This window comes from Pseudochaenichthys georgianus, chromosome 13, assembly GCF_902827115.2.
Source record: "Pseudochaenichthys georgianus chromosome 13, fPseGeo1.2, whole genome shotgun sequence".
Lineage (NCBI taxonomy): Eukaryota > Metazoa > Chordata > Actinopteri > Perciformes > Channichthyidae > Pseudochaenichthys > Pseudochaenichthys georgianus.
In genome coordinates, this window is record NC_047515.1 from 41,020,822 (window position 1) to 41,043,844 (window position 23,023).

The 23,023-nt window shown below is 43.8% G+C and overlaps 1 pseudogene; it reads left to right on the top strand.

Moving 5' to 3' along the window:
* The window catches only part of LOC117457063 (calsyntenin-2-like), a 373,610-nt pseudogene that overhangs the window by 200,632 nt on the left and 149,955 nt on the right, over positions 1-23,023 (top strand).

Genomic DNA, 23,023 nt, shown 5'->3' on the forward strand with positions numbered 1-23,023 from the left:
GACTCTGAAGGTGAAAAGGTCATGTGACGTACAGCATCCTATTCTGCACAATTACTGATAAGCCTCTAATAGTGTATGACTCTGTGAAGCAGAAAGATTACGCCTTGTGTTGATATTTTAATAACGTCCTTATCTAAGAAATGTACACTAATTAATCCATGTCATCAGATTAATCAAATCCAGATATCGGACCAATCCCTGATGACATTCATTTCAAACTATTTACATGTAATTACTTCACACACACACACACACACACACACACACACACACACACACACACACACACACACACACACACACACACACACACACACACACACACACACACACACACACACACACACACACACACACACACACACACACACACACACACACACACACACACACACACACACACACACACACGCTGTATCTGTCCTTCCTGCATTGAATTAGAATTGATTGGACAAGAGCATTAAATGTGAATCTTGTATTACCAGACTGTAGGGCTGACTTTATGCAGTGTAAAGACAAACTATTAATCACTCACAAAACTCACTTTGGAGTTATGGCGTATTGTCCTTTTCTTACACCAGTAGTAGATTAACTGTTGCACAAAAAAAAGATACAATCTGCCCGTACATGATGTAGTCTTTTCTTACTTTCTAGAGCAAACGGGTGGTTGTTGAAATGCTTAATGTTCTATTGCAAACAATACTTAGGGTTAGGTATACAATACTTAATACCTAAGCCTTTAATAGAAATTGTAATGATGGATACTTTGTCCCAACAGTCCCTTTATCAGCCCGCTCCTGTGTACTTGCTGTAATGTTGCCATGAAGGTCACTTCTGAGCAGATTTTAGATAATGTTGCGTCACGGGAATAAAGCCATCCTGTATTATGAAGACTTAACTGTCCACTAAAGGATAACCGCTTACAAACTGCTGCTTCTATCGGTGATTAGTACATGAAAGAACTCCATTAAAGCCATGCAAAAGATTGAATTCCAAATAAAAAGTGTAGTTTAACTTTGACTGCATTATTAGTTTTAGTTCCTCACATTCAATGAAAAGTCTACACAATTGAGTCTATTCCGGGGAGACATGATACACCATTGAATACACTTTGATTGGTTAATTATCTGTAAGAGCAGTCCAAAAAAATTGCCCAGACCCGCTCGGTTTATTAGAGATTCTGTCAGAGCATTAGTCCGTGTGGTGCAGAGGGACTAAACCTCCATCTTTAAATTATTCATTTAGACAAATTGTATCTATATTTGACATGCAAGCCTTAAATCCGTCTCTACCTGGCACCTCTGTGGTGATCAGACCTCTTGTGAAGCGGCGCTGCAGCTTGAGAAGTGACACGGTGGAATATGTGACCCATGCTCCGTCGAGAGAAAGCGCTTTAATCAGAAATCCCTGGAAAGCTGTAAGGAAACAGGCGCCCTAGGGATGTCCCGATCACCTTTTTTTGCTCCCGATCCGATTCCGATCATTTGATTTTGACAATCTGCCGATACCGATTTTTCCCGATCCGATCTTTAAGAGGGGAAAAAGGGAACAGATAACGGCTGGTCATCCAACGCGATGAATTCAGCTATCTTGGCTGGTATTGTTTGGCCTTTTCTCTGTTCTGGGGCAGTTTCTCTTTCCTTTTAAAAGTCTCTGAAAGTGTCGGTTGTTTCAGTGCCGTTACCCGAGTGGCCGCTGTGTACTCGTCGTGTTGTTGTTGATGTTTGTTTCTCAGGTGGCGTGTTAGATTGCTCGTGTTGAACGTAGCTCTGTTCTTTCCACCACGCGGAACCTCTGCCTTGCAAACATTGCATCTGGCTGTTACACTGCCTTCGCTTTCAATTTCATAATACTTCCAAACTCCTGACATTTTCTCTGTCCCGACTCCCGAGTCACCAGCTGAACGTAGCCTCTCGTTAGCTTGCTGCTACTATTAGACACTGCGCCCACTCTGTTGCCAGATTTCAGAGAAATAAGCAACCAGGTATGAAAACAAGCCCAAAGGAAGCAACACATACATGATGTTGTGTAATTTTAAACCAAAACTAAGTCCTCAGGATGACTTTAAGACGTGAACATGGTCATTTTTGTTTTGTAACATTAAATTAAAAAAAGAAAAACTATAGAAAAAAAAAATTCCCGATCTCGGATTTTTTTCTCCCGATTCCGATCTTTTGAAAATCACGTGATTGGCTCCGATCCCCGATCACGTGATCGGATCGGGACATCTCTAGCCCTTTGTGTTGCCAGGTTTAATCACTTTTTACTCTCCGCGGCTGTGCTTTGAGTCTGACTTCCACCTCCCATGAGCCTCCAGTGATCCAGCTCCGTTAAAGATCAGATAGATGGATGACTAATTGGGGAGTGAAGGAGAAACGACGGCAGCGAGATTGAACACAAATCAATGTTCAGGAGGTGTTCAAGTTCAGCAGCTGCCTTAACACTTCTTTATTTCCATGCCATGAAGAAGCACTAAAGAAGATTGTAAGAACAGATGTAAGAATGACTGGAAATCAGCTGGAGTATACCTTCCTATCAGGGTTTCAATATTAGGTTTATTTAAAAAGGAGGCAAAGCAGAGGCTTGTGGGTATCTTCCATGATGACAGGGACATTTAACTCGTACTCCAGTCCAGTCAGCTGTCTTTTGTTAACATACAGGTTAAATAAGGAATAGAAACACAAGGAGAAATATGAGGCACTTTTTCTCCGACAAGGTGAGACGAACAAGAGGACGTGAGAACAGTATGAAGGGCAAAGGAAGGAAGGGAGAAACGTGGCGCCATGGACAAATGGCGTGGATGACAGACACTTAATAAGAAGCCGAATTTGAGAAATGGTGGCGAGTGAACGACAGGAATAAATGAGAGAGCTGTCCTCCAGCCAATCACTGAGTGTTTTCATTCTGTGCAGGTTTCCAAGGTTGGAAGGCTTCGACACACTGTTGTGTAGACAGCGCGAGGAACACACACACACACACACACACACACACACACACACACACACACACACATACACACACACACACACACACAGTGTTACAAGGAAAGAAGACAGGTGTAGGAACAGCAAGAAGCCAAATCAGCCCAGCTATTATCAATGTTTCCAACCTGATCGCCAGCTCCCTCTCTTTATAACACACACACACACACACACACACACACACACACACACACACACACACACACACACACACACACACACACACACACACACACACACACACACACACACACACACACACACACACACACACACACACACACACACACACACACACACACACACACACACATTTCCCCAGCTAGAGAAAAACAGGTGTAGACAGCAGGGAATGTAGTCTATGGGGCTTTTTTGTGATGTGTATTGTTGCTCCCATAATCTCATACCTTTCCTTCTCACTTGCTACGACTCCCACCCACATGTTTACACACACACACACACACACACACACACACACACACACACACACACACACACACACACACACACACACACACACACACACACACACACACACACACACACACACACGTTGTTGGCAAAGGCTGCCCTACCTTCCTAGGTCCCTGGCCCAATTTGAACATTATCAGTGAGCGATGGTGGCCCACTGGTGCCAGAAGAAAAAAAAAAAGTTTCATTTTCCACACCTTGCCCTGATGCGAACTTCTCTCCAATGAGAGATCGAAAAACATTTTGCCTCGAAGCATTTTTAGTTTGTGTTCAGTGGCTGACTGTGACTGCTGTGCCTTTGAAAAGTACCCAAATCATTTCCCAGATGAAACAGATGCAGTGAGCTCAAGACAAGTTGAAAGGTTCAATGTAGAAAATGGTCCTTGACTCTCATGTGAAGTATGTATCACATCGAGGACATGCTCAAGTCGGCCCAACTCCCAGAGGGAATACGTCAGAAGGTTTCGGTGTTAAGCACAACTTGTGTATTACTACCTTTTAAATAGCAGCAGCAAAATCATGTTGGTGCTGCACTTAGTTGATGTCAGTGTATCTGGGTCATTCTACACTGAGAAAATGTTTTCTGGTTTCCCTCTGATGTCCTCCCGTTTCTTTGACTTTGACTGAGTTCACTGATGGACGTAAAGCTTTCCTACGGTTTCACCGCAAGCTGCTGACTGAACCTTATTTACTACGCTTGGAGAGACAAATCAAATGTTCAATTGCTATTCATGGACAGTGTCAGCTGGGGCCTAGCTGACACTGTGTTTCTCAAACTTTTTCATACCAAGGACCACTTAACCAATAAAAAAACACTCGCGGACCACCTAACTCCACAAATATCCAAAAACACATCGTTTTTTACAAATCGCCTGAAAATTGTACAAACAAGTGGAAATATGTGTGATGAAGGTGCTTATCTGGGCTATATCATGCAATGGAAAGTGAAACTTAAGCTCGTTCCATTGCGGAGATATTCCCGCGAGAGTGCGAAAAACTTATTTATTTCAAATGTGAAATTGTACCAATATATTCACGGACCACTAGGGGGCGCGGACCACACTTTGAGAACCACTGAGCTAGGCAGTGATCTTTATTTTTCAGTTGCATTATGGGAAAGGTTTGATCCAGTTTTGTAAGTAGCTTGACCTGTACCAGGAAGTCAAAGTCAGTCCTTTTTTGTTTACCGTTCCTTGGTTTTTCCTTCTTTCTTAAATGTGTGAGACAACAGGAAACATCATGCATTTTGATATCGTGGCCTGATCTCTCGCTCTATTATTAAAGCGAACACAAGACTAGCTTATTTAGTTTTTGACCGTGTGATGATACTAGTAATTCAGCGTGTTTTCTCTCACTGATGATGTGGTTTTGGCCTCTGCCATCCGTTGGACTAACACTATTTATTCAATCAATACTCCCTTGAGTCTGCCTAATCTCTCTCTTTCTGGTGAAGAGCCAATGTGGTCTAAACACTTGTACCTTCATTTACACAACCATAACATCTCTTGGCTGTAGCCACCATCAGTATATCCCTATGTGTTGCCTTTATATCATAATCAGTCAGGTGCATACATAAAAGTTAAACAAAAATTAAAACTAGAAAAATATTTAAAATAATAAGAAATATAGTAAAATTGTTTATTTTATTATCTTTTCTTTTTAATGACTGTTTTTAAATGCCATTTTCTTAATGTCTTTTATTTTTGTAAAGCACTACCTTGTGTTGAAAGGTGCAATATAAATAAACTTGCCTTGCCTTAACATATAACAGTATTTACATAGAAATGGAATGGAATAAAATTCGGCAGTAATAAAGAAAACAGATATTGTTGTACATTGTGTGCATTCCTCTAGGAACCTCTCCAGGGACGTCCCACAGACACGGGAACATTGTTATCTCTGCTGCTGCACTGTATTCACACCCTCCCCCCTCTTGCCTCCCCTGCATCCTCAAAATGTCTCTTCCTGCCTCCCCCCCTGAAGATAAACGCTGCCAGTAGTAGTAGCGGTAGTTGAAGTGTCACCCGAGGCTCATCCATCCCGCACTCTCACTGCAGCATCAGCCTAATGCACTCATTACCACATACTCTACTATAAAGGAAAGAACCATAGATGCTGCGGCTGCATAAGCTTTTAACAGGATGATGTAAGTGATGGTAATTTACATAGAAAATACACCGGAGATATGGGAGCTGTGTATCATTTCACTCTCAAATCCCCTAATAGAGCATAAACAAGATTAGCATACATGTTGCGTTTTTGGTCAGTGGGGACAGGATGCCTCTATCGTTCTGTAATGACCCCATGAAAATATTGTAAAGCATTTTCTGCAAAACCAATTTTCCGTATAATTTACAAAAGAAAGCACAAGTCAGCATCCGGCTTTGAGCACAGACTAGGTTTTTTAACAATGCTTATCCTTAAATGCCCCGGAGAAAGCCTCATATCTCGGTATTACATGGCTGAGATGAATACTCTATTCTGATTGGTCAATTTGGACATGGAGCTCTTTCTCCGTTGTAGGCAGTTGTTAAGGACGCTATGATCAAGGGACTAAGTGCAGCCTCATCAATCCCAAGAGAAAAAGTCTGGTCAGGTTAACATCGGCCAAAACACCATGGTATACTTTCTGAATACTTACTTTGATATTTTGGAAGAGCAAAAAAACACAGAAAGGTAAAAGACACGGAGAGCTGGACAACAGCAAAACCAGCAGAAGAACAACAACGGGAAGTAAACATCAAAGGGAACAGCGGAAGAAAACCATCTGGAAGTAAACATTTAAAGGAACAACGGAAGTGGACAGCCAGGAAGTGAACACAATAGGGAACGTAAGGAGAAGACAGCCAGGAAGTAAACACAAAAGGGAACTGAAGGAGAAGAAGGCAGACAAGAAGTAAATACTTAAGGGAACATCGGAAGTAAACATACATGAAGTGAACACAATAGGGAAGTTAAGGAGAAGACAGACAGGAAGTAAACACTTAAGGGAACATCGGAAGTAGACAGGCAGGAAGTAAAGACTTAAGGGAACAGCAGAAGTAAACATACAGGAAGTAAACACAATGGGGAACTTAAGGAGAAGACAGACAGGAAGTAAACACTTAAGGGAACATCGGAAGTAGACAGGCAGGAAGTAAAGACTTAAGGGAACAGCGGAAGTAAACATACAGGAAGTAAACACAATGGGGAACTTAAGGAGAAGACAGACAGGAAGTAAACACTTAAGGGAACATCGGAAGTAAACATACAGGAAGTGAACACAATAGGGAAGTTAAGGAGAAGACAGACAGGAAGTAAACACTTAAGGGAACATCGGAAGTAGACAGGCAGGAAGTAAACACTTAAGGGAACTTCAGAAGTAAACATACAGGAAGTGAACACAATGGGGAACTTCAGGAGAAGACAGACAGGAAGTAAACACTTAAGGGAACAACATAAGTAGACAGACAGGAAGTGAACACAATGGGGAACTTCAGGAGAAGACAGAAAGGAAGTAAACACTCAAGGGAACATCGGAAGTAGACAGGCAGGAAGTAAAGACTTAAGGGAACAGCGGAAGTAAACATACAGGAACTGGACACAATGGGGAATTTAAGGAGAAGACAGAAAGGAAGTAAACACTTAAGTGAACATCTGAAGTAGACAGTCATGAAGTGAACACAATAGGGGACTTAAGGAGAAGACAGACAGGAAGTAAACACTTAAGGGAACAGCATAAGTAGACATACATGAAGTGAACACAATAGGGGACTTAAGGAGAAGACAGACAGGAAGTAAACACTATAGGGAACATGGTATGGGCTCTGCCAATGTTTAAAGACTGTAAATGGAAACTGTGAACAGACTTGAACAGTTACAGAAAACCTCCATCGGTGCTGCCGTCATGTTTTGTCCCATGGCAGTTGCCGCAGTTTGCCATTGATACTCAGTAAAACAAACAATTGTACCTCAGCAGAAGTGCATAGATCAACGTGTGGGGTCACATGATTGATTGATTTAGTAAGTAGCCACGTACTGAGTTGGATCATATGCACCGAGCTGGTGATATAGCGAAAGGAACCGGTCATTCAAGACCTGCTCACCCTTACTTTCCCAATAATGACCCGCTCGCTGCATATTCCACCCTACCTGTTCCAGGGTTAGTTGAACCGTGAATAGAGTAAAGCAGTCTGAGTGGAGTCACTGTGCTGCTGGAGGCGAGGCTGTAACGCTCAGTGGGATGATGTGGAACAGCTGGGCATGCGATGAGATGATCGATGGCATAATGGCCGGGTTTCAGCCTGTGTTTGGGCAGTGTGGCACGACATAATGTAGAGTGGGCATAATTACTTCATCACTGAGATCCTGGACTTTTTGATTCTACACTCTGTTGAAGGCAGTGGGTGATAACTTGTAGTCGGAATAGAAGGACTAGTAGGATTACTTTTTTTAATGAATGCATTCATTGCCATGCATGGTAATATATGACTCAAGTCTCTGGTTGAGATCGTATCCGTGCTCATCATGAACATTTCACACCGTGGGATTGAGTCTTGCTGTTCAATTAAAGAAAAGATTCAGCTGCCCTCTGCCTTCTCAAAAGAAGATTATATCATATAAGAAATAATGAATGTGAATCCCATAGTAACTGGTATTAAAACAAGGGTAATACTGAGACATGTGGAAACCACCCGCAGTGCTTCCAGTTCCTTTTCAGACACACAATTCTGCTACACAATGAAATACGTTGCAAGCATGACAGTAACGTAGCTTATATTCTTCTACTCTGATTGCCCTTTACACTGTTAAATTGTATTTTGTGTTGTGTGTGTGTTTAACAGAGACATATGTTAATGATTTATATATCAGGAGGGCAAAAGGAAGTGTAAAAGGGGGATATGCAAATGGCGGAGGGGTTTAATATGATCTCAACGGGACCAATCTGGTTAAATAAAGGTTTGAAATGAATATTTTAATGATGGGGTGTAGGACCAGTTGGCTGTTTCCTTTTTATGAATATATATTTTGAGACTTGTGTTCGGGGTGCAGAAGGTTTCAAGGCTTTTATTAGCATGTGTGCAAAGCTACCGTTTAGTTATGACAATGCATATCTTAGGTCACAGGCTCCTCCAACAGAACAGATGCAATAGTACAAGTAAATAAAATAGAATAGAATATAGTAGAAACAGAATATGATAGAAGCTGTGCTGCAGAATAGTCAGTAATTGGAATATTGATATATATGATATATGACTTGAACTTCTCTATCCTCTGAGCATTAAGTGGCTCTGTTCCTACATTTCAGATTGACTTCACTTGTATATTGACTTTCTTTATTACTTTACTAAAGATAACTAAATACAATCTTTGTCCATGAATCATTTATCAGTTTCTCTTAATTCCTCCACAGAGGTCAGGGTGGATGGATGGATGGGGGGACTCGGGAGACTGTTTCTATTTCAAACCATGAGTCAATGTTATGTGTTTCTCCCTACCCTTACAGCAACTGTGCGCTGGGCTTCAGTTTCAGTTTCTCTAGAAATAGATGCAGACGGGAAGCAACCACACGCTTCAGGGAGGAAGGTCGTCACCCATGGGCCATCACAGTACCTCCAGCAGATAAATGCTCTTTGCTGAAGGCTACGGTTTCTTGTTAACACCTATACTGTTCCCCACGCTGCCTGCCCTCTGCCCATGTGGTCTGCCCCTCACTCATAGTGACCTTTCTGTCTCTGTGTCAGAAACTGTGATCTTCCCCGAAACCTAAACAAAGATTAATTATTTATCAATGCACTGGAGAAAGCCTCCTATCTCGTTATTACATGGCTGAGTTGAATACTCTATTCTGATTGGTCAATTTGGACATCCAGCTCTTTCTCAGGCAGTTGTTAATGACTATCTGATCAAGGGACTAAGTGCAGCCTTATCAATCCCAAGAAGTCTGGTCAGCTTTGGCTAAAAAAGAAAATATGTTCTGTTACAAGAAAGGTGATAAAGAAAAAAAAACATGGTATACTTTTCTGAATACTTACTTTGATATTAAGGCTAAGATGAATGCCTAAACTCCAGCGCTCTCGAGCCCCAACTCTAAAGCTGCATTCACATGATTCCTGATTTGCCCTTTGCTCACCGCAAGGTCAAAAACAGCTAGTTAAGTTTTGTTTCTATTACCTCGCCTGCTAGCCGCGCCATACGGCTGTCATCTGATTAGTTGCAGGTCGAAAGGTGAGCGACAAAGGAGGTCAAAGTTCAAATACTTTGAACTTCGGGCGTGAAAAGGCAGCTACAGACACAGCCAGTTACCTGCTGAGTGTCAGTTCTAGTCAACACGTATATTCGTACGATATTTAACATGGTCTATTTGCTCAAAAATCAGAATCAGAATCAGAAACAGGTTTATTACCAGGTAGGTTAACAAATACGAGGAATTTTACTTGGTGTTGTGGTGCATACATACAAACACAAGATGGAAGACTATTAGAATATTTTAAGAAAACTATAACAACATATAGCATCACATCACATTTCCTAGCATGGTTTGAAAACCTCTCAGTGAATCAGTTTCGTTGCCACGGGGATCTGTTTCGTTTTAGAGTAAGCCAAGCTCTTTAAAAAGCTCCTCGTGATCCGTTAACCAATCGAATACTGTTATGACCTTGATGGAGTCATGGATATGTGAAGTCAATGTGATATCTGGCTAATCAAATACATGTGGCTTGATTGGAATTGCTAAAAGAAAAATCAGGTCATCTGAGTTAAATGTGCTAAGAACAGGGACACGGGACGTCAGTTGGGGGTGCGGGGGAGGGGGTGCTAGTGGCGCGCTTACACTATAGGTGCACCGCCTTTGGGGGGGGGTGGTGCTAGTGGCGCGCTTACACTATAGGTGCGCCGCGTTTGGGGGTGCGGGTGCTAGTGGCGCGCTTACACTATAGGTGCACCGCGTTTGGGGGGGGGTGCTAGTGGCGCGCTTACACTATAGGTGCGCCGCGTTTGGGGGTGCGGGTGCTAGTGGCGCGCTTACACTATAGGTGCGCCGCGTTTGGGGGTGCGGGTGCTAGTGGCGCGCTTACACTATAGGTGCACCGCGTTTGGGGGGGGGGTGCTAGTGGCGCGCTTACACTATAGGTGCACCGCGTTTGGGGGGGGGGTGCTAGTGGCGCGCTTACACTATAGGTGCACCGCGTTTGGGGGGGGGTGCTAGTGGCGCGCTTACACTATAGGTGCACCGCGTTTGGGGGGGGGTGCTAGTGGCGCGCTTACACTATAGGTGCACCGCGTTTGGGGGGGGTGCTAGTGGCGCGCTTACACTATAGGTGCACCGCGTTTGGGGGGGGTGCTAGTGGCGCGCTTACACTATAGGTGCGCCGCGTTTGGGGGTGCGGGTGCTAGTGGAGCCTAGCAGCATCCCCCCCATGGCTAAAAACGAACTTCAGGTATTTTGATGTACTCCATTGAATAACAGAATATGCACTGGCTGCATTTATTTAATGTAGTGAATCAGACTCTCACCTACTCTGTATATTCTATTGGGCGCTCGCCGTTACATTTGTTCTGCTTTGTTGACCTTAAATGTAATAAACTCTATTCATGGTCAAAGAGAGTGTCAGCCAGACGATGATCTTTGTTTCATTTTGTTGCTCAGCTGTGCAAAGAACGTCCTCAGGGGTATTAATGGGGGTCATAAACTCTGCTACGGATATTTGAACACATTGAACTCTAAGTGGCCTTGCTCAGACAAGGACACATGCTCTCCCTTGGGGCCATTTCCATGCACAGAATTGGAAAATAGAAACTATTGATTTCTCCCCGTGTTTAATGAGATTGCCTAGGCTGTCTTTGATCATGTTTATGTTCCTTACCCGCTTGGTTTCGTTGCTATTCATTACTTTGAAGGCAAAACGTACAATATATATTATTAATAATCCATTTTCTCAACTGACTGACAAAGATGGAAAGAGTTTCATCTGTGCTCGTGGGACAAAGTAATCAGCCTCAGGCATGATTGTGCATAATCTAAATGTAATCCAGCGACAATACGCACAAAGAAATGATGGGGAAAAAGGGTAATCCAGGTTTAAATGGCTTAAATCCAGTCATTGTGCACAGTGGCTTTAAGAGTGGTGACAGACAACAACAATGTGGCTTTATGGTATTATGAATTACATCATAATATCTCACGGAGATTTAAAAAGACTATAATCTGGAAGCATGTTAATTCTGCTAATATTCTTTATCTTGCATTATGTGAGATGCTCACAGTGGAGACTTATGGATACAATTTAAACCTAATCCTACGTGTTTTTATATTAACTTTAGCTGGTTTTGGCTGAAAATCACGATTGAATGAATTGTTCTCTTGACCATTTGCTGCATGTCATCGCCTCTGGTTCTGGTGGGAATCATTAAGTTACATTCAGCTGTGTGTCTGCCGTAATGTTCTAGGGTTTGCATTGTCTCTAATTGATAGTATGACGCTAACCAATATTGAACTACTAATATTACTTTTCTCTCAAATTCCTCACAATCAAGGATGTAACTTTGGTTTGAGAAGTGGGGGGGACAGAACACAGGGGGTCCTATATTAAATAGATGGAAATATTTGTTTACATAGATGACCAAACCGTTTGAGACCCACTGAGATAACTTATACCTCATTCACACCAACGGTGTTTCAGGGCCGGTTCGGAGCTGGAGCTTGAAAAGTACCGGGTTTTCCTGTTCACACCGCAGCGGAGCCGCCTCTTAGCTCCGGAATCCGGTTCGTTTCGAGCACCAAAAAATTGTCCGGCCAGAGCAAAAGCACCGCATACGTCACGCTGACGTCGAGGCGGGGGCAGGGGCGGGATCAACTCCTGAACAACAACAAGAAGCCCGCGATTTATCCAGTTTGTACACAACGATGGAGAAACGTAACAAGCAGCAGTGGTCCACTGAAGAGACCAGCTACCTACTGGGAAGCTGGTCTTCCGAAGAGGTGCAGAGGAAGCTGAAGCACAATCGGCCATTGTTGTTGTTGTTGTGAGCTGTGAGGGGTTTCCGCACGGTTTGGCTTTATGAAGCAGGCACGCAAACGGTTACGTCATGACGCAAACGATGACGCAATGACGCAGCACCAGTCGGACTCTGGGCGGTGTGAAAAGAGCCGGAGCTAAACCGAAGAACCGGTTCTGAACCTGAAAAGCTCTAGCACGGAGCTTGAACCGGAGTTGCGTTGGTGTGAATGAGGTATTAGACTAAAGTTTACAATCTAATGACTCAGAGTCCTTTACCTCCCTGAGCTGACTGATCTCTCTCAGTCCGACTGTCCAGGACTCTCCCTCTCATTATTGTTGAAACAGCTTCTAATCTCCGTGAGCTCCGAGCTAGCACCAGATGCTAACAACAACCCCGTAACTAGTGCTCTCTCTCTCTCTCTCTCTCTCTCTCTCTCACTCTCTCTCTCTCTCTCTCTCTCTCTCTCTCTCGCACACTCACACAAAATACGCTCATGCCACACACACACACACACACACACACACACACACACACACACACACAGGCTCTGTGTGCTCCTCCGTGACGATGACCGCTTGCGTAAAAAAAAAGAAAAAACATAACATACGGGATTTTGAAAAGTGGGGGGACATGTCTCCCCTGTCCCCAGTGGAAATGACACCCTGCTCACAATGAAAGCTTTATGGCTACAGCTTAAAGTGTCATGTTCTTGTACTAACAACAATCAATCAATCAATCAATCAATCAATCAATCAATCAATCAATCAATCAATCAATGTTTATTTATATAGCCCAATATCACAAATGTACATTTGTCTCAGTGGTCTTCACAGTGTGTACAGAATATCAGTATGACAATACGACACCCTCTGTCCTTAGACCCTCTGTCCTCAGACCCTCACATCGTACAAGGAAAAACTTCCAAAGAAAACCCAGTTTAAAGGGAAAAATGGGAGAAACCTCAGGGAGAGCAACAGAGGAGGGATCCCTCTCCCAGGACGGACAGACGTGCAATAGATGCCGTGTGTAAATTGAAAAGATAATACATTTGCAACATAGGTAGTCCAAATGTTTGGAAATGCATGTGTGTATAATAGGAAGATGAATCCACGAGGATATCCATCCAGGACCTATGATCTAGGACCACAGCCACGACTCAAGATCCAGCGCTCGCGATCCAGGACACAGGACCGCAGGATCATCCATGACTCCGGATCCCGGCGTATATAGACACCAAAAAGAAAGAAATTTGGGGAAGCTGGGTTAATCGAAACATGAGTGTACACGGGTATAGACAGAGAGAAGGAAGAAGTAAGATGTCCCCCGACAAACTAAGCCTATATCAGCAAAACTAGGGGCTGAATCTAATCAGCCCTAACTATAAGCTTTATCAAAAAGGAAGGTCTTAAGCGCACTCTTAAAAACGGATAGGGTGTCTGCCGCCCGAACACAAACTGGAAGCTGATTCCACAAATGTGGAGCTTGATAAGAAAAGGCTCTGGCTCCCATTGTACTTTTAAAGATTCTAGGAACAACCAACAACCCTGCATTCTTGGAACGCAATGCCCTAGTAGGACAGTAGGGTATAATGAGTTATTTAAGGTAAGATGGCGCCTGCCCATTAAGGGCTTTGTAGGCGAGAAGAAGAATTTTAAATGCTATCCTGTGTTCTATAGGGAGCCAGTGTAAGGCAGCCAGAACAGGAGTAATGTGGTCCCTTTTCCTAACTCTGGTTAGTACACGAGCCGCAGCATTTTGAATCAGCTGAAGCGACTTGATTGACTTCTTGGTACTCCCTGATAATAAAGAGTTACAATAATCCAGCCTAGAAGTAACAAAGGCATGGACTAGTTTCTCTGCATCGTTTTGAGGCAAGATATGCCTGATTTTTGCAATGTTACGTAGATGGAAGTAGGCGGTCCTTGAAATTGATTTTATGTGGGCATTAAAGGATAAATCCTGATCAAATATAACACCAAGATTCCTTACAGTCTCACTGGAGGCCAAATTAATGCCATCCATAGTTAGTATGTCTTTAGATAATTTGTTTCGTAGATTCTTCGGGCCAAGTACAATAACTTCAGTTTTGGTCGTGTTTAACATCAAAAAGTTTAAGGTCATCCACGTTTTTAAGTCCTTAAGGCAGTCTTGAATTTTATTTAGATGATTAATTTCATCAGGCTTGATTGATAAATATAGTTGAGTATCATCCGCATAACAATGAAAGTTTACAGAATGATTCCTTATAATATTGCCTAACGGAAGCATATATAATGTGAACAAAATAGGTCCGAGCACTGAGCCCTGTGGCACTCCATGGCTAACTTTGGTTTGCGTGGAAGATTCATCGTTAACACGTACAAACTGAGAGCGTTCAGATAGATAGGACCTAAACCAGCCTAAAGCAGTTCCCTGTATGCCAACTAAGTGCTCTAGTCTTTGCAATAGGATATCATGGTCGATAGTATCAAATGCAGCACTAAGATCGAGCAAAACAAGAATAGAGACAAGTCCCTTGTCTGAGGCTATTAGAATATCATTTGTGACTTTAACCAGAGCTGTCTCTGTGCTATGATGTGTTCTAAAGCCAGACTGAAAATCTTTAATACAACAGCTGATATTGGCTCGAAAGCTTGATTTAATATATGTAAGATGTAACCATTAACTGATTAAATGTTGTAGCAGGTGTTGCATTGGGTTCCAGTCTTTAATTGATCGTTTGACACTCGGTGCTTTGGCTCTAATCCAAGTCTACGCTGAAGTAATTGACACGTCGCACGCTGGGGTTTAACTTTATTGACATCCACATAGAGGAGGTGGCTCTACTCTACGGTGGTTGGCAGAGCTCAAAGGGATTACAAGGCATTGATGTGTTTAGGACCTTAAGCAGGGCTGTCCAGAGAGATGCCTGGAGAGTGGAGATGTTGAGGCACATGCACGGTGATTCTGCACTAAGAGCTGCTGCCAGTGGATTTCCTCTGAATCACAAACACTCTATTTCTTCTGACTTTGTGATGTTACTAACAAATGTCATTTCATATCTTAAGCATGATCTAGTCCAGTGCTTCTCAAAGTGTGGTCCGCGGACCACTGGTGGTCCCTGAGCGCCCCCTAGTGGTCCGTGAGTATATTGGTAACATTACACATTTGAAATAAATAAATACATTTAAGTTTTCCGCACTCTCGCGGGAATATCTCCGCAATGGAACAAGCTTACGTTTCACTTTATATTGCATGATAAAGCCCAGGGCAACACCTTCGTCACACATGTTGCCACTTGTTTGTACCATTTCCAGGCGATTTATAATCTGTTCTAGAAAAACGATGTGTTTTGGGAGATTTGTGGAGTTAGGTGGTCCGCGAGTGTTTTTTTATTGGTTAAGTGGTCCTTGGTATGAAAAAGTTTGAGAAACACTGATCTAGTCGACATGTAAAGTGGGTATAGATAACAGTTATACATAACGATAGCTAGATAAGATACATAAAGATGTTGATATGAAAGAAAAATGTAACATATGTTCCTTCGATGACAAGAAATATCAGAACAAATGACATTATAAGAACTTGTGCCGAGCTCAAGATGAGCAGGAACATTTGCTTTTCTATTTGATGTTGTCTGTGAGAGTTCAACACAGTAGAAGTTATCTTCAAACTATCTTGGGGGTGTGTATTTACGTTAGATTCGGATTCAAATTCACAATGCTTTATTGTCCATTAAAGATCATGGAAATGAATGACAAACCTTACATAAGGAAGACTTAAAACATTTGTGGAAAGCATAACATGGACTTAAAGGTGGGGTAGGTAAGTTTGAGAAACCGGCTCGGTTTTTGTTATATTCCATGGAATGCTCTTAACATCCCGATAGCAATGAATATCTGAAGTGCTTTGACAAAAAATACATCAAAAAATGTCATCTGTAGAAGCCGTAATACTGTAAAAAGTACAACCAATCCGGCCCGGCTAAACGGATTGGATGGCCTACCTGCCAGTCAGCCTTCCATCGGGGCACAAACTTATCTCGTGCCCTCATTGGTCATGTGCGCGTTCGTGTGTGTTGGAGGAGGGGCTCTGGGAGGAAGAGGCAGATTTTCTCCGGCTGTGTATTTTCAAATTCTAGCGCACTCGAGCTGGTTTCTCAAACTTACCTACCCCACCTTTAATATTCTGGATATCACTGCCTCCCCTGCACCAATTTGGTCATTCTCACAAGAAACACACATTTGGAAATACTTGATACCCTTTTAAGGGGAACATATTTAAATACTTACTATTGACTAAAACATGTAATTATAGATGGATAGTTTACAGTAAGTAGACATCCAGGTGTTGTGGAATGTATGCTCTGAATGACAAGTTTCACCCGTGATTGGCGTCTATCATATCCGACACAGGAAACATGAGTGTTCTTGACTTCGGGAAAATGTCTTCTTATACTTCTTACTGTCCTCCATTATCAAAAACGAATACAAAATAAAGCAAACATTTGAAAATAATGACATAAGAAAAGGAAAATAGATACACCTCTCCCTTATAATTAACTTGCCCTGCCACTAATCGAAGACATTTCCTCTTTCAAAGCCTTTTGCGCTGTTTTCAAGTGATGTGAGAGTTTGATTGACAGGTGCAGTCCTCCAGCCTTCACTCTGACACCAGCCTAACACACACACACACACACACACACACACACACACACACACACACACACACACACACACACACACACACACACACACACACACACACACACACACACACACACACACACACACACACACACACACACACACACACGCGCTGCTGTTCACTGTGTTCGAGACAGCAGGATGTCATTAACTCTGCGAGGAGAGCCTTTAATGTAATTAACAACGAGGAGACGAGGGGTGGCAACCGCGAGGTCGAGTAAATCTTCACCCCCCCCTCCCCCCGCATCATTCACACACTCCCTCCCGTCTAAGCCCCTGTTGAGAAAGTGTGTCTTTAATTAACAATCTCCCATCCGACACACACACACACACACACACACACACACACACACACACACACACACACACACACACACACACACACACACACACACACACACACACACACACACACACACACACACACACACTGCACTCAAACAGCACTCCTGGTTTAGAGTCAGAACACGGGGGCTTGATTAGTATTAATCCTTATCTGCAGAATGGACAGCTTCTCAAATTGTGTTTTTCCCTCGGCTGGCTAATTTCATGAAGAGCATAATTACGGCATTTTCAATTTCGCCCCTCTGCAGAGTTATGAAGCTGACAGTCTATCTCGGCACTGCAGCTGAGTGGCGTGTGTGTGTGTGTGTGTGTGTGTGTGTGTGTGTGTGTGTGTGTGTGTGTGTGTGTGTGTGTGTGTGTGTGTGTGTGTGTGTGTGTGTGTGTGTGTGTGTGTGTGTGTGTGTGTGTGTGTGTGTGTGTGTGTGTGTGTGTGTGTGTGTGTGTGTGTGTGTGTGTGTGTGTGTGTGTGTGTGTGTGTGTGTCGATGTGTGCGTGCTTGCCGACGTGCCATTATGTGTTCGCGACTAAAATGAGAGGGAGAATTAGCAGGTTACGCGGGTGACTAATACAGATAATTTCGAGCCAAATCCAAATTGGAAAAGCAGCTGAAATCATGACAACTGTGTAAACTGCGCAGTCGGCCTCAACTCGTGTGCAAATAGGGTTGGTTTAGTAACAATAGCGAGTGGAAATATTAAGATAATGTGGGTGCAAACATGTTAGTGCCAGCACACGGATGCCTGGTCCAAAAGGTGTTCAGTAACAGCGTGATATCCAGTAATCTGATTGACTTGCTGCCTCTGCGGTGTGTGTTCCAGCAGGATGAAAGGCGTGTCTGATTAGGGCTGGCACACGGGCACAGTGTGAGTCAATGTGTGTGTTTTCATGCCTGCGCTTTGGTCACTCTCCAGTAGGGAGGTGGGTGCTGCCCTGAGGCGGTGGCCGTGTTCCCATCTCCCCTCATATCTGCCTCTTCCCCCTCTTCCTCTAAGCGCTGCAACTTCCTCCCGATATCTCCACCTCTCACTTAGCATCCGCCGCACATATCTTTATACTTATATACTTTGCAGCGAAAGATTTTATTTACATGCAGGCGATGCTCTGTCAGCTTTGATTATAATGTGGGGGCCTCGAGGCGCCGTGGCTCCCGATACTCGGTCACAGTCTTGCAGCTCTGCAAACACTACAGGCCAGCGTTGCCAGTAAAGCATCTCTGTCTTTACTGATAATGAGCTCTGTGTCCTCACTGATAGTCGAGTGCCAGATTCCCGCGAGGTGTGCCGCGCGACTTCTGACACCAACGGGACGGCAGCTTATTTCCTGAGCAAACATGTCTGACTAATAGACAGTCTTTAAACGTTAGACTTGATTAAATAAAAGCGGAACGGTGCCCATAAGGTAGAGTAAAGAAAGAGACAAATAGTGGGTGTCTATCGTCCAGGAAGTCTGAAAAGTTGTACTGTGTGCAAAGCTTTAAAAACAGAACTCCTACATGGTGTACATCATAAAAACAATTCATTACGCCAAATAGTCAAACAGTGATGATAACCCGCAAATAACCTCATAAAGAAATTGCACTGCAGCGCCATATCCATTAGTCTGAATCCATTAGTTTTCAAACGGCCCCCCTTCAAGAAGACAGACTTTCGTCTGACCATAAATCTACCTCTTAAAAGCCTAATGCGACGCGGAGACACATATTTAGCTAACAGTTTAGCGCAGTAATTAGCGTTTGTGAGCTCTGTGCCGCTGCCAAGTGCCAGCCGCCCAACATCTGTTCCTCCGCCGGCGCCGGGCCGTCGCTCAGCAGGTGGGGGGACGCTGTTCCCGTTTGAAACGAAAGGCGGACATAAAGTAAAGGAAACAAAGCAGCAGGTGTTGTAATGACCCATAGTTTTTAGTTCCTCTGTTTTATTTTTAAGTGTTCTCAATCCGTGTCATATCTGTTTTAACTTACTGTCAGTGTGTGTTTTCACTTCCTTATTAGTTCCATCTGGTCCCATCCGCCCTTAAAGCACCTGACCTCCTGTTCACCTGCACTTTATCACCTCATTAGTTCAGCCTGTCTTCAAATCCTGCTCTCTTCTTGAGTCATTATTGGATTCTTGTTATATATTATATTAGGAAGATTTGTTCTATTTTGCTTGGTCTGGACCTGGACTGATGTAAAGGTATTTTGTGTTAAAGGTTTCTGTTTTCCACGGTTCACAGCCGAGGTTAAGGCGGCTAGGAGAAGGATACTCCACGTCTGAGGCCATGGTTCTCACGGAAACCATTGGACTGTAAACAAGTTCAAGTATCTTGTGTTCTTGAGTGAGGGGATAATGGAGGGTGTTCGGAGTAGCGGTACGGTATTGCAGTCGCTTTAATGCACCATCGTGATGAAGACAGAGCTGCACCAAAAGGCACAGCTCTGAATCTACCAGTCCATCTTCGTTCATGGTCCCACCTATGACCATGACGGGATGGTCATGACCAAAACAAAGATACAACAGGTCACAATGGGTGACAGGAGAGTGGCTGGCATCTCTGTTAGGCATAAGGTGAGAAGTTCAGTCATCCGGGACAACTTGGAGAAGAGCTACTTTGCGTAGAAAGGAGTTTAGGTGGTTCAGTCACTTGGTAAGGATGCCGTCTGATTACTTCCCAAGGGAGAAGTTTCAGACGTGTAAGAAGGCATTCCCGGGACCAGGTGGGGGGGGTTATATCTCCACGCTGGCCCCCGAATCCCTGAGTCAGTGCTGGTGGCTAGAGAAAGGGAAGTGTGGGACCTCTTCGACCCATCTTTGGATGAAGAGAGATTGATGGATGGAAGAGAAATTACCTTGTCTTTCAGTCACCTTGACCCATCTCCCATCAGCTACAATTAAGCCCTGACTATCATGTCGGCCCCCCACCCTCAGCCGTGGCCCATCAGCATATCCTCAGCGTATTCCCACTGGAGGGGAGCTTCAGCACTTTCCCGTGTATATTGGATTCACTTCTCGCTCCGGCGGTGATGGATTTTCCATTTGTCCGGTTTGTGCCGTGTTGAGAGAAGCAGCGCATCAAGACTGTTGCATCTTCTGTCACTCCCCGTCGCACACCGTTTGCCCAATGCCATTTTATGATTTCTCTCTCCATATTGTGGGGGTCCATTAAACCCTGAGAAGTCATTGTTGAGGCAATACAGGAGGGGGAAGTCTTGAGAGTATGCAGGCAGTGTCGACACCCTCCCTTTTTGTTTTTTCTTCCCGTTTCCCTTTTTCTTTATTATTGTGCCAATAGCTTCGCTGTGGGCACATTTTAATTTCAGAGTTCCTGCCCCAACAGGAAGGAAGGGTGAGGGGGGGGGGGGGGTTATAACAGAAGCAGAATGAAAGGGAGAGAAAGGGGAAGGTGGTGGAACACAAAGTCGCTCTTATCGGAACTTGCCAGGAGCAATGCGCACACAAAGCTGCTCGGGAATCCAATTTCGTCTTTGCTGTTAGTTTAAGTGATATCAGCGCAATTAGCTGACACAGGTCGGAGTGTGAGCCGGCCGCGCTAAGTGGTTTCCTTAAAGCGTGAGGGGACGTCAAGTCACCAAGAAAGACAAAAAAAAGAAGCCCACTCCACAAATGGACCACGTCTTTATATGCCCTGCTAATAAATGTCAGCCGCCTCTTTTGTCTTGCTCTTGTCAGCTGCGCACTCTGGATGTAAATTGATTTCCGTCCTCAGTGCGTCTGCACGAGGGTGACTTTGAGACGTCGTCGTTCTATTTGTGCCTCGCGTAACTCAATTGTTCTGTGTGTTGTTGGTTTTTGGGTGGGCTACAGAGGATCTCTACTTGTCGTGGAGGGCAAGCCGGAGAAAAGTCCTTCACAAGAGCAAGTAGCCCAGTGTTTCTCAAACTTTTTCATACCAAGGACCGCTTAACCAATAAAAAAACACTCGCGGACCACCTAACTCCACAAATATCCCAAAACACATCGTTTTTCTAGAACAGATTATAAATCGCCTGGAAATGGTACAAACAAGTGGCAACATGTGTGACGAAGGTGTTGCCCTGCGCTATATCATGCAATAGAAAGTGAAACGTAAGCTTGTTCCATTGCGGAGATATTCCCGCGATGGTGCGGAAAACTTAAATGTATTTATTTATTTCAAATGTGAAATGTTACCAATATACTCGCGGACCACTAGGGGGCGCTCAGGGACCACCAGTGGTCCGCGGACCACACTTTGAGAAGCACTGAAGTAGACAGAAGTGCCTTGCTGGGAATATGCTACAATTCAATTCCAGTCTTTTCACAAATTGTTTAAAAGTGCAATCAGAAGACAATGAATGTGTGAAATGGGAAAACCCGGTTAACACAAAACAGAAAGTATTCGGTTCATTCATCAAACAGAAACATTTACAAGTCAGAACACACTAACCAAATGCCTTTAACACTAATCTAACCCTTACTATTAAATGGTCCCAACATGTGTTAAGACTATGTTGGATGCAGTTAACACAGATGTATGTCAAAGGGGAATAATGGTACACATTGAATGCATTTCATGTGTGTACGCTAAAGTAGAAATAACTCTTAAAAGTTACAGTTGCTTAAAAATACTGAAACATAAAACCAGAACAGAATCAAAAGTCAACTACTGACTAATTACGCTTTCTTTATACATTTTCTCAAACATTTCCTTAGAGCCCTTTAAATCATCCGGCAATGAATTCCACTTCTTTACGCCAAGTACAGGGACACACTTCTGCTTTAAAGTAGTACGTGCAAATGTGTTTATGTATTGTCCCCTGTATTCAACCTGTGTCCTCCCCCCCCCTCCTCCCCCCTCCTCCCTTCTCCCTGGTCTTTAGGGGAGATCTGTGCTTTTAATATCCAAGGACTGGAGGCCCCGTTCGAGGCGGTGGTTCTGAACGGGACGTCCGGAGAGGGCCAGCTGAGGGCCCGGGGCCTGGTGGACTGCGAGCTGCAGAAGGAGTACACCTTCATCATCCAGGCCCACGACTGCGGCTCTGGCCCCGGGGGCGCGAAGGTCAAAAAGTCCCACAAGTGAGTAATGGACATTCTGACAGTGTGTCTGTGTATACTGTTTCTCATCAATACATTACAGGTCTCAGATATATACGGAGCCTGTCTCTGATTGGCTGAAACACCAAACAGATCATTGCAGCATTACCCATAATCCCCTCTGTTTCAGCCCTGTTTCCAAAGTGCTGATTCTCTGTCTGTGACTTTAGATGAAAATAAGGAGCCCCTCCCCACGCCCCTCTGAGAGAGGTTTGGTTACAAAGAACTCAATGGAGCTCTAGAGGAGATTCAGGTGATAAGGGGGGGGGGGGGGGTTACCTTGGTTGCTGATTGGCTAATGGTTACTCAAGACAACACATCGTGATGACATCATAAAGTGGCCAAAATCTGATCAGCTCAATTTCAATTATAGAAATGGATCAAAAAGAGAGAGAATCTTTGTTCCTGAAACTTTCAGAGTCTCTTTCCACAGAGGGGACACATGTTGATGTAGAAGAGACATGAAGAAGAGGGGACACATGTTGATGTAGAAGAGACATGAAGAAGAGGGGAC